The following is a 15,130-nucleotide window of genomic DNA, read 5'->3' on the forward strand; positions in this document are numbered from 1 at the left end:
GCCGAACCGTTTTCTTCAGGGGCTTGGTTGATGGCCAGAGCAGTATCCAACACCTGGGCTAGCGGCTAGAATGGGTCTAACAGACACGGCCCTACTCAGAGTAGGACGGATGGGCTACAGGGCAGGACGCCAGGCTGAGAGTCAGGCTACCTGGGTTGAACTTCTTGGGCAAGTCACTTATCAAACCTCTTCCTCAGTCCCCCATCTGTAAAATGGGGATAACACTTCCCTCCATCACAGGACCGTTAGATCCATCAGTGACCGCGAGATCCTGCAGTAATGGGGCTAGTCAAATACTAGACGGGCACATCCACTCGGCTCTCCTCGCCAGTGCAGGATTGCTCCCCGCTGAACTTTGGTGCTTTGTCCAGCCGGCTCCTTAATGACCAGCTGATCAGAAAAAGCTCCATCTAGAGCAATGCTTGGACCCGTTTTTGCTGGCTCGGATGCGAGAGAATCCACACCGAGCATGCTCCAAGCTGCACTGTCAGATTTGCAGCCGCAATAAACCTTCACCTGGGTCTCGCCGAAGATCTCTTTTTTTTTTCCAATCAAAAAACATATTGAAAACCAAATCAGAATGCAAATGAACCAGACGAGGAATGCGAGGCCCATTATCCCATCATCCTGCCAGGCGCTGAACGGAGCTGATTACTGCCAATGGTTCCAACAGCCGGAGCTGTTTATTTAAAGTCAATCTGCAAAGAAATGTGGCCCTGTTGTGGGTTCTGCGGCTGCAGTCGCATTTCTGCTGGAAACCTGACATAAAAGCATCCAGTTTGTCCAAGGGTCTGCAGCAGGGAGGGGGTCTCAGCCCGGGGGTCGTGAGTCCCAGCAGGTCAGGGGCAGGCGTCGAGGATGGAAACCGGCCTGCCCTGCTTTTATTACCAAATGGGAAGGGGTCTGGGCTAGTTCCTGGCTAGATGCGAGGGGATTCTGGTATGGAAGGTTGGGCCCAGGTATAGAAGAAGGGGAGACGCCCTGGTCTGTGATGTATCTGGCCATTCAGAACCAGACAACTCCCCTTTTATCCTCTCTCGACACAGATCCTCTTGGTATCCAGTGGGCAGAAGAACCACCTGCTATCTAGTACTACACATTTAGGCTGTTACCTTCCTAACACTAACTCACTGCTCTGGGGTGGGGAAGCATCACCCCTGCTTCACGGGGGGGAGGAGGAGAACTGAGGCCTGGACTCAACCAAGGTCACATGGAGTCTGTGGCGGAGCTGGGAACTGAACTCAGAGCTCCTGCAGGCCTTCACCACGAGACGCCACCTATTTCCAGGAGCCTGGACAGATTCAGGCTGAACCGAATGCTCACACAGCCAACACAGCCCATCAGCAGCACAGCACACGCGGACAGCCCCTTGCACAATGAGGCCCTGGCCGCTGGGCACTATGGCAACACTGAGAACCCCGGAAGAATAATACGTATTACGGAGGTGGGGTGGAGTTCCACCCAAGCACCTGAGTCTGCAGTGGAGTGTGTTGCCCAGCTGAAATCAGCTTGTATGGATCCTTATCTCTAGAGCCTCAGGAGTCACCCCTGTGCTGCAGAGAAGGGATACAGCCAGCCAGGGCGCGCCCAGCTCGGTTTATCTCTGAAGCGCCAGCCCTAAAGCCCTTGGCTCTGGAGGTGGGCGAGCAGCGTCCGCCTGCACTGATGGAGAATTATAGCAAACGCATCCCCTGCCGGACAGAGATAAGCACAGGGAGGAAATGAAACAAAACAAAACAAAACAAAACAAAAAAAACCAACCAACCCAGCCCATTGCACAAACCCAGCTACCCACAAACAACCATGGCCAAAAAGCTGCCTCACCACTTATCCCTGCGTGGCGCTGCCACCGGGCCCATTGCTCAAGGACTGCCGGGGGTGACCCAGGCCATAGCAACGTGATCGGGACACACAGTGTGTGTGTGTGTGTGTGTGTGCGCGCATGCACAGGGGGTACGTATCTCTCTGTGTATGCATCATGGTGTATGGTGTCTGCAGGGGCGTTGGGATAGCACGGGGCGTTTGGAAGCACAGCCACAATGAACTGTGCTGTGCGTGCACGTGTGAGACCGAGTGGAGGCCAGGCATGTAGGTCTCTGTATGTATATTTTGCATGCTTGGATGCGTCTGTCCCAGCATGTCAGCATCAAGAGAGCGTGTGTGTCCTTAAAACAAATGCAATCCCCCCGCCCCTCTCCCCCAGCCCCAGGGCTGCCTTATTTGAGGAAGGAAGAGCAATATGAAGAATGAAAGCTCACAGACGTCTTGCATGATCCATGCTCCTGGAGCAATGGAGATCTGGGACTGCATCTCCTGGAACACTCGGGTATTGCCAGCCCAGATCAAACCAGGGGCTGGATCCTGTGTCCAGCCGGGGCCAGTGCCAGATGCTGCCGAGGAAGATGCAAGAATCCCCTCTTAGAGGACAACTATGGAATAACATGACCACTGGGGAAGTTCCTTCCTGATCCCCAGCAGTGGAGGCATTAGGCCCTGAAGCATGAGGGTTTATAGCCCCTAGACACACTTTTGTTAGCCTCTTTATGATAACCCAGGATGTTCTCCTTGTCCTTATAAATATCTCCTCCTTTTTTGAATCCTACTAAGCTTCTGGCCTTGCTGTCTTGTGGCAGTGAGTTCTACAGGCTAGTTTTGCATAGTGTACAAAAGTGTTTCCTTTGCAATCTGTTGCCGTCCCATTTCACGTTTATCCCCCCTGCCCATGCGCCGCCTCCTCTCATCTCCAAATGCCAAGGCAAGGCCAGATGCCGTCTCCCCAGGGAGGCCTGGTAACACTGAAGCAACGACACATGTGAAATAATATTGCCATGCAGAGATCTCAAAGCGCTTTACAAAGAAAGGGATGCTGTCTACCTTTGGGGGGAACTGAGGTGCAGAGACCTGCCCAAGGTCATGCAATGAGCCTGTGGAAGTGCTAGGAAGAGAACCCAGGTGTCCCGACCCCCAGCCCTGTACCCCCTCAATGGGTCCAAGCTGCCATGGGGGAAGGAGTACGCCTGTCCCAGCGAGGTCCCTGGATTCTCACATTGGCCTCTCCTCTCTTGCTCCTAGTAGCAGTGTCAAAGCAATGCAGGGCAGGCTCAGAGCAATGCACCGTGGACGGGAGTCGTGCTGCCTTCTAAGGCCCCTGAATGGGTCTACAGGCTACGTCCACAGCTCCCCCGCAGGATGCTTGTCCGCTATCTCTGCGCGCCTCGCCCACTCCCTGTCCAGTACACCAAGCACCTTCTATGGAGACAAGGCGGCCCGCTTCCCAGTATCCCGAGGCTGAAAGCCACAGCCTGGCCTGGTAACAGCAGGCAGACGGGAGGGCTCCCTGCGATGCTTTGCACTCCCCAATTTAACTCCCGAGCATGACCAGAGAAAAGAAAACGCCGCCCACCAGCCATTCACCAGAGCAGGTTAAAAGCAGCTGCCACGGGCTGGGCTCTGGGAGCCACAGACTCATCCTTGTGACGATGGCGTGTGACAGGCTGGCCATGCAGCAGGCGCAGGTGTGCGGTGTCGGTTCACCTCGGGGCCCGCTCTGCAGAGTACACATAGCTACACGGCGCTTAACTCGCTCGGGCAATGGGGACGACTGGTGCCCAACGCGCCCCCACCTCCAGCTCGCTGGTTCAAACCCATCCCACATCAATAGCGACCGCTGTGGTTACCGTGATCTGTCGGATGCTCAGTGGCTGAGGTGCAATGAGTTGCCGGGGCTCAGCCCAGGTCCCAGGTGTTTGGACATTAAGGGTGGCGAGAGTCATTGGGCCTCCTCGCTGGCAACCTCAGAAGAGAAGCCAAGGACTAAAGGCCATGGATACTGCCCTCTCCTTCTCAGCTGTGGGGGCTGGATCCTTCCCAAGCAGAGGGAGGCACAGAAAGTGGGTGATGGGGGCGGTCCTGCCGCTACCCTTGCTGGACCTGCTGGACGGTTCGAGGCCCTCGCTCTCCAGCTGGCCTCTCTCCGCAGCGGAAAATCCACGTGCAGATCTTAAATTTAGAAACCAGCTGGGTGGGGAGAACAACTGGGAAGAATTCGCGTCTGATTGTCCAACCCTTCACTGAATGCAAATCCCCTACGGCCAACAGCAGCACACAGTGACGGAGACTTCCACCTCCCAGCGCAGCACTGACCCCCCTTCACAGGTGGGGGCACCGAGGCAGATGAAGTGGAAGGATTTAACCCAGCTCCCCCCGTGGGTGGCAAAGCTGGGACTAGAAGAACCCAGGAGTCCCAGCTGCCAGTCCCCTGCTCTAGCCACTAGGCCACACTTGACGAAGGAGCACGGACTGCACACCACGGCCCGCACAAAAAGTTGAGTGCCTTCCCAAGGGCTTTTCCAACGGCACTGAGCTAAGTGGGGGAAACTGAGGCACGGAGCTGGAGGAAGTGATTTGCCCAAGGCCAACGGCAGCCGAACCCAGGAGTCCTGACCCCCCCCGTCTCCATACCCCTCTCTACTTTCCCCTGCTCTCAAGAGCCACGTGCCTGGCAGCGCTGACCATCCGTGCGCGTCCCCGTGTCCTCTCAGGCCAGCACTGCCAGGAGCCTCTTCCTCTGGCTGCTTTCCAAGCCGGTTGACAGGCACGCAGATCAGGGCGGGGGCTAGTGCACCGGTGCTGGGCCAGCGTGGGTCTGTTCGCCACTGCCCTCTCCTGGACAGAACAGATCAGACCTGCTCAGATGGCCCCTTCTGCTGCTGTCAGGCGCCAGCTGGAGCTTCCTGGGGGGGAAGCCGGGATTAGCAGGAGGTGCTGCAGGTGGGAAAGAAAGTGAACTGTGCAGGGAGAGGAACCCGGGGCTGGACTGGCAGGAGGGGCTGCCGGTGGGGGGTGAGGGGCATGGGCAGCGTGTACGCACAGTGCCTTCCTGTGCCAGGCCCTAACCATACCCACACTTAGCGCCCGCCAGGCTCCAGGGCTTTTAATTTCCGACGTGCAGCACGGGGCGGATCAGGTCTGCAACCAACTCACCCCACGCCTGTCGAAACCTGTGCCGGATCCAGCTGGGGGGGGAGCTTCTTTTCAGAAGCCAGGCCAGCAGGGAAAGCGAGTGGCCTCTGCCCCACACACTGACGTGGACTCCACACTTTCTAGCCCCTCCTGTGAAATGGTCCCGCACTGGAGCTGCCCAGAAGCTCTGGGGGAGTTGAAAGGCCTGAGTCAGGCCCAGTCAGTCTCCTGGGGAAGTTCTCTCTCTTTGGTTATTATCCATTTTTCATCAGCTCGTCTTTAAAACACAGGCGTTTTTGGGGGGTGAGGGGAGAGCTGGTCAGTGCAGGGCTGCTGCCAGCAGTAGGGGGTTGGTGGCCTGGAGTAATTTGTGTTTATACCTCGCCCTTCATCTGACGCGCGCTAAGAGACTTACAAGCGTTTAGAAATGAGGGTTCCTAAGAGGCCGGCATTATCGCCTTCCCCTCGGTGGGGAAACAGAGGCACGGAGAGGTAAGTGACTTGGCCGAAGCCACAGAGCGAGTCAGTGGCCGATGTAAGAACAGAACGCCAGTTTCCTGAATCCCACTCGCTGCTCTAGCCACTAGGCCGCACAGCCGCTCTCTGACAGCCCTGCCTCTCCCAGGTCGGATCTGGAATCGAATGTAGCTGCTTTTTCTTTTTTTTTAAATGTGCGGTGGGAGGAAGGAAATTTACTGTGACTCTGCGGGAGGGACGGGGGACTCCAGAACAACCAAACTCAGAGACACGAGGGCTGCTGATGGGAAGCAAATCCAGACTGGCTGTGGCTGAGCAAGAATTGAGGCGTCCGCCCCCTTCCCCTTGAAGGGTCAGCAGGATGCACGGTCCAGGGCAGGGCCTGGCATTGCCCTGCATCCAGAGACCCACTGAGCAGAGGCAACAGAGCGAGAAAAATACCGAGGGATAAAGAGAGCGGAGGCGACAGAGCAGGAAAGAGAGGAAGCTGGAGCGGACACACACAGAGATGGAAAATCAATTCCCAACTGGGCCATTTCTTCCCTTAAGGAGACACCGAGCAGAGTCAGTAAATGGAGCAAGGCCACTGCATCCGTTCCAGCGAAAGGAAAAGGAGAACAAACAGGGGCTGGCCACCTCTGCCCCCCGGGTGCCAGCGGCGTCAGGACATGCTCACGGGTTCACAGGCACCTCTCGCCAACCTCCAGCCGGCCACAGGGGAGAGAGGGCTGCTTCTTATTTCTATGACGGTAGCGACGGAGGACTCCCATCAGGGAGCCGGGCCCCATCGCGTCTGCGCCCACAAAGGCAATCCCTGCCCCAGAGCACTCGCAATCAGAGCGGGGGACAAAACGCAACAGGCGAACGAAGGGGCAAAGGCGGGGAGGGTGGTTTTGCACAGGCTGGTCTGCAGCCACCAACCTCAAGCATTTACAAGAGGGAATTTGGATCCAGCTAAGCACGTCGAGATCCCTCCTCCCGTCCCAAGCGTTCCCAGCTTTTAGCCTCGCCGCATTGCTGGCAGGTATTGTGCCCATTTGACAGAGGGAGAACAGAGGCCCAAGGTAGATTCGGTGATTTTCCAAGGTCCCAGGGAGAGGCAGGGAATTGGACCCAGCCTCCCAAATTCCAGGCCAGAGCCTTCCCCCCGCCCCCATCCTCTGCCCCTGCTGGCACGTTCTTCCCAAGCACCAATGGGAGGCGCGGAGAAGCAGACAAATGGGTGCTGGAAGCCGGCATTACTGGGGAGGGAGCCGGGCGGTGACTGCACAGCAAGAAATTAAATGCGAAAGGCGGGGCAGGGCGAGAAGGAGAAGGGACTAAACCTCAAGACAGGAAGCCAGCGCTCGCAGGGAACAGGTGCCTGGAGAGGTCTCCTCCCCGGGGAAGGTGGTTTTCTGCACCCGGTTAGGAGCGTTCCTTTTTTTTGTCAAAATGCACGAGGTGCACATTTTTCAGGCAAGCTAATCGCTTACCCTAATCCACTGCCGTCAGCGCAGAGTCATGCTAACTGCTCGCACGCTGACAGGCGCCCGGCAGCATCCTGACGGGGCTCTCGCTGCACAGCTGCAGTTCATCAAAAGCAAACGCATCTGCAGGCAAGCGGCACAAGGAGCAACAAATACACAGACCCCCGGAGAGCTTAGCACCAACGAAGCCACCTTCTGTATTGCACTAGCCAGCCCTCCGGGTCGCAAGTCAGTCAAGAGGAGAAAGGGGGACGCGTGGCTAAGGCCCCAGATGTGGAAACAGGCGATTTGGGTTCAGTTTTGCGGCTCTTCCAGACGCTTCCCGTATGACCTTGGGCAAGTGACCTTGGGCGAGATTTGCAAGAGATCTCAGCTCCCAGGGAAGCACCAGAACAAGCAGGCAGATTTGCAAGAGTTCAGCCCGTCAGGAGCCGAGCCCCTCTGACGATCCGTTCAGCAGCATCCCGGTGGGAGGTGCTGGGTGCGGAGCGCTTACGGAAACCTGGCCCTGAATTAGGGAACTGAGCTTTTCTGAATATCCGAGCTCAATTGTGGGTGCTGAGTGCCTGGAAATCCAGCCCCTCTGACAACCCAGCCACGTCTGTCTGAGCCCCAGCTCCCCAGGGGTACAGGGAGGATAAGCCACTTTCCTTCCTCCCTCCCTTTCTCTATTGAGACTGTCAGCTCTTTGGGGCAGGGGCTGTCTCTTACTATGTGTCTGTGCAGCACCTGGCACAACGGGGCCCTGATCTCAGTTGGGGTCTTCTAGGCCCTACTGCACAACAAACAATGAGAGGATAAAGCAGCGTTGCTCATTGGCTAAGGATGGGACTTGGCCTCAGAAGACTGGGCAAGCTCTGCCACTGCTTTGGGAAGCCACTTCACCGCTGCATGCCTCAATTTCTCCCTCAGTAAAATGGAGGGGATGAGAGTTACTGGAAGGGGGGCGGGAGAGGCCTGGTTTTAGATGGGGGATGAGCTTGTCACAGTTACAGAGAGGAACAGGGAGAGCTGGCGCTGGTTTATATGGGGTGACTTTGCTGCCTGCTCGCTGGTATACAGCCTGCCTCTGGTAAGTTACAGGGACATATTTCGTGGGTGGGCTGAACGTGAAATACATGGTCTGAGCCGCCTCAAAACCCATCTCAGACACGGGGCGTTGCATCGTGTGTTTCAGAATTTGCTAGGGGAAGGGACCTCACCGGTTCCTAGTTCTCTCCATTTGTCGGTGGCACTTTTACATCAGGACACGTTCTCCAGCCCAGTCAAGTCTAAATGGTGCTGGGGATGGTGCTGGGAGCCCGGGGGTGATGGTCGCCCCCGTATAGACACCTGCTTTAGGAATGCCTTTCAGACCCATTTTTCCTCCTCGTGTCCCTGTGGTGCATGCCACATTGCCACGAGCCATCACGACGGCCACCAAAATCGGTGACCATCTGGTCCATTCTGACCCACCGTGACTAAGGGGTTATCCGGGATGGAATGAGTAGGAATTTTCCCACTGATGCAGACATTTCTTGCTATCCACAAGGAGCGTGCACACACACACGCGCCGGCTTTCCTTAGCAGCCACCCAGCCTGAAGAACTGCCCTGAAATCAATGCACTCTCTCTCTCTCTCTCTGATGCTAATTAAAAGCCCAGCCCAGTGGCATCTAGCACCATGGCCTGAGATTGCAAAGGGCTCCTGTGAACAACACTGCTACCAAAAGCAGATCTTGTCCCTCCTTGTTTCTGCCATCCCTGATGAGCATCTCTTAACAAGCGTGGACAATAGCTCCTTCCAGCCTTTAATAACCCTGGCTGCAGGGGACAGCAGAGGGGAAGGTGCATGATCAGAAGCTAAAGTCAAACCGAATCCACCCCACTCTGAGACTGCAACTTTTCCACCAGCTGCAATAAGAAGCTCTCCAGCCAGCCAGGTTTATTCAAGCGAAAAAAGGACAAAGGCAACTGTGCTCGACACGGACTGCCTGACTCCCTCCTAGCAGCTCGACCTTCTGCAGGAGACGCCCCAGGACAGAGCCAACCCGGTTTGGAATCACACATGCTACGATCTTTGTCTGCAGCTCACCTTGAGCTGGGTGCTCTCCGTCCCCATGGCTGACCCTTCCCAGAACTTCCTCTGCCCCCACGCCCAAGAAACGTACCACTGCAGTCCGAGGCAAGGTTAAAAAACTGGGCATGTTTAGTCTTGAGAAAAGAAGACGGCGAGGGGAGGTGATAATGCCCTGCTGCTATGTTAAGGGCTGTGACAAAGAGGAGCGTGATCAATGGTTCTTCATGTCCACTACACACACAGCTGCGATGCTTCAGAGGAAGAGCCGCAGGGACACGAAGCAGGGTTGCACGCACAGCTGAAAAGGAACCAGGAGATGGCTGACGGGCAGGACTCCAAACTCTGGGTGACAAACACGCATTTCATCGCCTATGTTTAAACCAAATTAAATATGGTTTTACTAATCACTTGGCATTTAAAGCAACCCGCCATATCTGTCAAGTCAAATCTAAGGAGACATCTCGAAGTCCGTTAGTTGTTTATGTTAATTACCTGCAGGAGCGGTTCATTATTAAACATGTATTCACTGGAAACGAACAGCGAGGTGGGTTGTTACAAACCTGATTACACGGGCACTGACCTCGACCAAGGGTGTGCCCGGGAACCGGCTGGCGTTCAACCGCACGGCGACTGTCACATCCAATCAAGATCTGGATCCTCGGCGTTGGAGACAGTCAGGTGGGAAGGTGCGAGCTGGCCTTCCTCGTCGGTCAACGCAGGAGGCAGTGAGTGCAGAAACCACATTCCCAGGCTCCAGCCGGATGCCAGCTCCCTTTCCCGTCGCTGAGCTAGAGAAGGGGAACCTGCCAGGCTGGCACGGCTCTTTGCGAGGTTGTCTCCATGGCTGCCGATGTCTGCCCCACTTTCCCTGCCAGGGCCCATTGCATCCTTCTGGCTCCCGACCAGCACTTCCGCTCACATCCTCTCCCTGCCCAGTAACTTCTCCCCTCTGCCCCGCTTGATTCCCCGCTGCGTGTCTCTCGCTCTCCCCCGTCGTTTCAAAGCTCCCGCTGTTTCTCTGGGTATTTATTTTTTCCCCGTCTGAAATGTCAGTGTGTTCCCTCGAATGAGTCACATGGGCAGGGCGCCAGGAGCCCGTGCGCACACATACCATCGCCTCCTGCTGCCTGCGTGCCCACAGCCTCACCACCCGCTTGCCAATATAGGGGCACGCGGTGTGTTGGGGACCAGGAGCACGGCTAGCCAGGCGGAGCTGATTGCCATCCAAGGCCAGCTCTGTGCTCTTAAAGACACAGTCCCCGAGTCCCCCCAGGTGCAGGCATGTAGTCCCCTCCTCTCCCGCTGATCTCCAGCCTGGCCCCTCGGGTGTGTGAGGACGGGCAGGACAGCTCCCTAGCCTGGCAGCCGGGTGAGCTGGCCTGGAGCAGAGAAAGGCATCAATACACAGCGGGAGGGGCGTGTGGGGCTGGGGAGATCAGTGTCTGTCAGAGCCATGCACAGCTCCATGCCTACAGCACCTCCCTCCCGCGCAGCCTGAACAAGCTCAGGGTGGTCAATTCCTGCCCGAAACCCCTGCTCCAAACACCCCTGCGTTTGGGGCAAAGGCAGATCCAGTCCCAACCTTCATGGTGCGACCGCCTTCCCCGTCCCGGGCTGACAGCTGCCAAGGAAACACGGCTCTGCGGAGACCAGGGCAGGGACGCCACCTGTGAGCCCTTGGGACTGAGTCTCAAGAGGCTGTGGTGCTGGAGGGAGCTCCCATTGTTAGGAGGCCACTGCCATGCCGACGGCCTTCCCGTGACTCTGCAGCTGCACCGGGATGAGTCTTGCCACGGCGTGTGCCAGGGACAGAGGAAGGGCGCCCAACAACCTGACGGCCTGGGAGGGGCATTGGGATGCCTCATGGTCTGTTTGATCCAGCTGCAGAAAGGGCTCAGGAAGCGGCAGGGCGCTCCGGGGGTCCCCAGAGATAATCCTGCCTCGCGCAACCAGCCGGCCAGCTCTCACTGCAACCTGCCGGGCTTCCTTCACAGCATAACCGTCCCCCCACCAAGACCCAGAGGGAAGTCAGTGACAACACTTTGTACCAAGCACGTCACAAATATTAATCCGCAGGCCACTCCTGGGAGGGAGTATTATCCCCATTGTCCAGATGGGGAAACTGAGGCACAGACAGGCGTCTTGCCTTCTAGTCAGTGCCCTACTCACCAGCTCAGTGCCGCCCCTGTACAGACTAAATATCCTGCCCATGCACATTGAGTCATTTCAGATCCTACTACACAAGGATTTTTATCTCGATTGACATTACAAGCATGCCGGGGCCCAAGCCATGCTTGGGGTCACATCGTGCTGGGTGCTGTACAAACGCAAAAGAAACAGGCCCTGTCCCAAAGCTCTCACAGTCTAAACAAACACGACCAAAAGGTGAGAGAGTTCATTAGCCCTGTTTTACAGGTGGGGAAACTGAGGCACACAGCTTCAGTGACTTGCCTGGGAGGACAAAGGCAGCACTGACCACCTATTTCCCGAGTACCAGCCCAGCAACATAACCACAAGACCATTTTTCCCCCTGAGAGCCCTTTTTCCCCAAAGGGAGCCAGGTCCAACTCTCTTACCACATGGCTCTGTCCTGCGCAAGGGAACCGGACTGGACCTTCACAATAACAAGGCTACAATCTCCCACCATGCTAGCTCCACAGCACACCCCTATTCTCCCCATCCCCAAACAAACAGGGCTACTTTTCCCAGGGCCACCATCTCTCCCAGGGGCCCTGGGGCCTTTCCAGACAGGCCTGTTAAATGACAAGCGCCCCCTTTCCACAGGTCGGGCCACGGGCCTCTGCGTTTACTCATGCAGGGGCAGGGCAGGCTGCTACCCCCAGCCAGCGTCATTTCCGCCTTTGCCAAGCCCGGCGACGTGGCCAGAGACAACAGGGCTGAGCCAGCGGCTCGTGCCCGCCCCATATGGCATTTGAGGAGGCACCGCAGGTCTGGGAGAGAGCGGGCGGAGCTGCGCGCACCAGGCAGGGATGCCGGGGTAGCCTCCCGGGCATGGATCTGCCTCGGTGACAGGCCCAGAGCCCAACCGCCAACGGGCGGGCTGGCAGGCTCTCGCCTGAGCCGGGCTCTGCTCTCGTGGGCCCAGCCGAGCTGCCTCCTCCACCCATGGACCCCCTGCTCCCTGTGTCCCCTCCCGCAGGTGGACCCCAGGGAGGGCAGGGGAAGGGGAGGAGGGAATGGCCCCCTGTGCCCTTGTGAATCCTGTGAGCGCCCCGACTCGCCCGCCCCGCTTTCCCCCACCTGCTCTGCCTCCACATGCCCTTGTCTCCCCACTCGCGCTCTCCCCGGGCACGCACAGACCCTGCCACTCAGGGTCTCTCCCCACTAACCAGGATAAAAAAGAGCCGACTCCAGAGTCAGCGAAACAAAGCCCTGGATCTGGACCGTCCACACGGTAGCTGCTCCGCGGGGGTGAGACAGGGCTTGTTCGACTAATCCCCACCTCGCCGTCAGGCCTGTCAGCAGCGCCGAAGGTCCCAGAGCGCTCTGCGACCGGGCACAGACCCAGCTCGTCACCTGCCACGGGAGCGCAGGCAAGGGGCAGCGTGCAGCGGCCGTCTAACGGGGCACGGCCACGCTAGACAGCGCTGGAGGCCGGCGAGTGCAGGACGCGGCCTCAGATCAAGACGGGGAATGAATTCCAAGCAGGCGGGGAGCGATGGGCCTGTCGGGATTTACCCAGGAGGCCAGGGTGGAAGCTGCTGCCTTTGCAAATGTTCCCGCTTTGAAAGGACACGGCCTCCAGCTGCACGGCAGCCCTCCCCATGGCTGAGGGCCCATCTGGGGGGGAAAGTGCCACCAACTGAATCACCAGAACCACTCCCGGCAGCAGCCCAGGGACACAGGAGGCCTGGCAGTGCGCAGTCCATGGGGTCTGAAAAGAGTTTCCCCACCCCTGCTCTCCCCTTCTCCCCGGCTCGCTTGGGAAGTCTCCGCACACCCTCTGGCAGCGGGGGGAGCTGCTCTGCGATGTTAATTGAATTAAAATAATAATAAAATCAAAGCGGCGACAGCGGAGTGCAGAAACCACAGGTGCACGCTCAGGAGCGGCCGAGAGCTCGAATTACTGCCTGCTGCAAGTCTTAAATAGCCGGATGAAAACATCCTGGCCTCAGCATCTCTCTCAAAACCAATCTGCACAGATTTAAAACCCACCGAAGGGCGCTCTGCTGATCCGCTAGACGGAAGCCAATTAAGCAGCCTTGTTGCGAGCACGCTCACCTGCTCGGGAGATGGCTTTTGAACTGGACTGCTGCCTGAAAGGCCTGCGTTTCTGCTTCCAGTTACCGTGTTCGCCTCTCATGTCCCTGTACGTCCCCTTCCCCGGGGGAGGCGGGGAGGCTGCCAGTTCGGTGGCAAGCGTGGCACGTTTTGCATGGTCCCTGGGTGGAGCCGGCTGCACGGCGTGCATCTCAAAGCAGGATTTCTTCAGCCATCTGTGGCAGAGAAATCCACATAACACGGCTTATGATTCTGTAGCTGCTCTTCCTGTCTCTCTCTGAAGACTTCCACCTCTGTCTCACTGTCTCCAGTTTTGCTCCCTGGCATGATGTTAGCCTTTCCCTCCTCCTACCCCAGAACCTCTGTCTCCCCTTTTCCCTCAGTGTCTGCACACAGCAGGTGGTGAAAAGGGAGGGAGGTGGGGGGGAGAGGATGACACTGCTGCTAAGGCTTGTGTTTCAGGGCTGGGAAGAGGTCTGACAAACCAACCCCTTTTTCCTACCCACCCCCCCTCAGCTTTATGGTCAAAGCCAAAGCCTGGGACAAGAGGCGGCATTAAAACAACCCGAGGACTTCGCGGGACACAGGTGGTTCCCCCTTCTCCTTGGCGAGGCAGTTTGGCTAGGGTGCCGGGGTGGGAATCAAGACACTTGGGTTCTCTTCCCGGCTTGCCCTATTATGTGCACCGAGCAAGTCGTTTTCCCTCCCACCCTTTGTCTTGCTCATCTCTGTCTCTTGCAATGCATTTGTACAGGGACTATTATTGTCTGCATTTCAGCAGCGCCCAGAGGCCTCATCGTACTCGGGACAAACGCACAGGAAGAGACAGTCTCTGCCCTGAAGAGCTTACAGTCTAAACAGACGAGACAGCCAAAGGGCGGGAGAGGAAAGAGAAGCGCAGAGAGGGGGGCGAACTTGCCCAAGGTCACCCAGCAGGCCCCTGTCAAAGCTGGGACTAAAACCCAAGAGTCCCACCTTCCGGCCCACTAGAATAACAAGGGGCAAAACCGTCCGAGCTCCGACCCTGCGACTACAGCCCACAGTTGGAGTTCCTAGGTGTGGGCCATTACCAGATCTGCTGGGCCAGTGCCTATTGCAGTACAGCACATCCTAGGCTCTTCTCCACCGTCAGCATGTTGGGCTGCTATGTGGTCAACAGCTCAGAGCCCGGGGATGGCAGCTGGGGGGACCCTCCCGCCTTACAAACCCAGGACACAACCTCCAGCAACTCACCTGACTTTCCTGTGCCTGAGTCTCACCCTAGCTAGAAAGCTGGGACAGCCCCTGTGGCGTAGCCACCTCGCTGGAAACCAAGCGTAGCTTCCAAGCTAAGCAATCCTAGGGAAGGGAGCCAGGACTGCAAATACAGCCGGAGGCTGCCTAGGGGTGGGGCTCGCCCTCGCGCAGTCCTTCTCCCTTTGGCTGGTCCCTCCTCTCACCAGCGCTTCTTGACTGAGTTTCAAATTCCTTCTCTCTGATTGCTTCCTCTGCCTCATTGGCTTCACCATCATTCCCACCATCTGCTTCCAGGAAGCATGGGGATTACCCCTCGCAGAGAAAGCTTCTCTGGGCCCACTGCTTCCCCTGGAGTCTCGCACTCTTCCCCCGAACACACTTCCCGAGCTGGATGGCAAAGACCTCTCTGGCCTTCTCCTTTTCCAGATCCTGCCGAGACCCACAGCTTCTGGGGCACCGACAAGAGTCCACACAGCTAAGTCTTATGCACATTGATTCATCTCAGCAGTAGCATGCTTCCCTCTCCCGCAAAGGGAGGGGAGTTACCATAGAAGGTGAGGGTTGGAAGGGACCTTAGGAAGTCATTTAGTCCAACCTCCTGCTCAGAGCCGGACCACCCCCAACTAAACCATCCCAGCCAGGCCTTTGTCAAGCCGGGCCTTAAAACCCTGTAAGGATGGAGATTA

The 15,130-nt window shown here is 57.3% G+C and overlaps 1 protein-coding gene across 7 annotated transcripts in view; it reads right to left on the reverse strand.

The window, feature by feature from the left end:
• Nucleotides 1-15,130, reverse strand: part of SRCIN1 (SRC kinase signaling inhibitor 1) — a 155,944-nt gene that overhangs the window by 92,044 nt on the left and 48,770 nt on the right. The window contains exon 1 of one of the 7 annotated variants that reach the window (XM_067541181.1): nt 9,527-9,940. The exons of the other annotated variants lie outside the window; for them this stretch is intronic. The gene's annotated coding sequence lies outside the window, so the exon portion shown is untranslated. Of the gene's footprint in view, nt 1-9,526; nt 9,941-15,130 lie in introns of those variants that run through there. 7 annotated transcript variants of the gene reach the window in all.

Source organism: Emydura macquarii, unplaced genomic scaffold (assembly GCF_026122565.2).
Source record: "Emydura macquarii macquarii isolate MOO-44397 ecotype Brisbane River unplaced genomic scaffold, CSIRO-AGI_Emac_v2 contig_629, whole genome shotgun sequence".
NCBI classification, from domain to species: domain Eukaryota; kingdom Metazoa; phylum Chordata; order Testudines; family Chelidae; genus Emydura; species Emydura macquarii.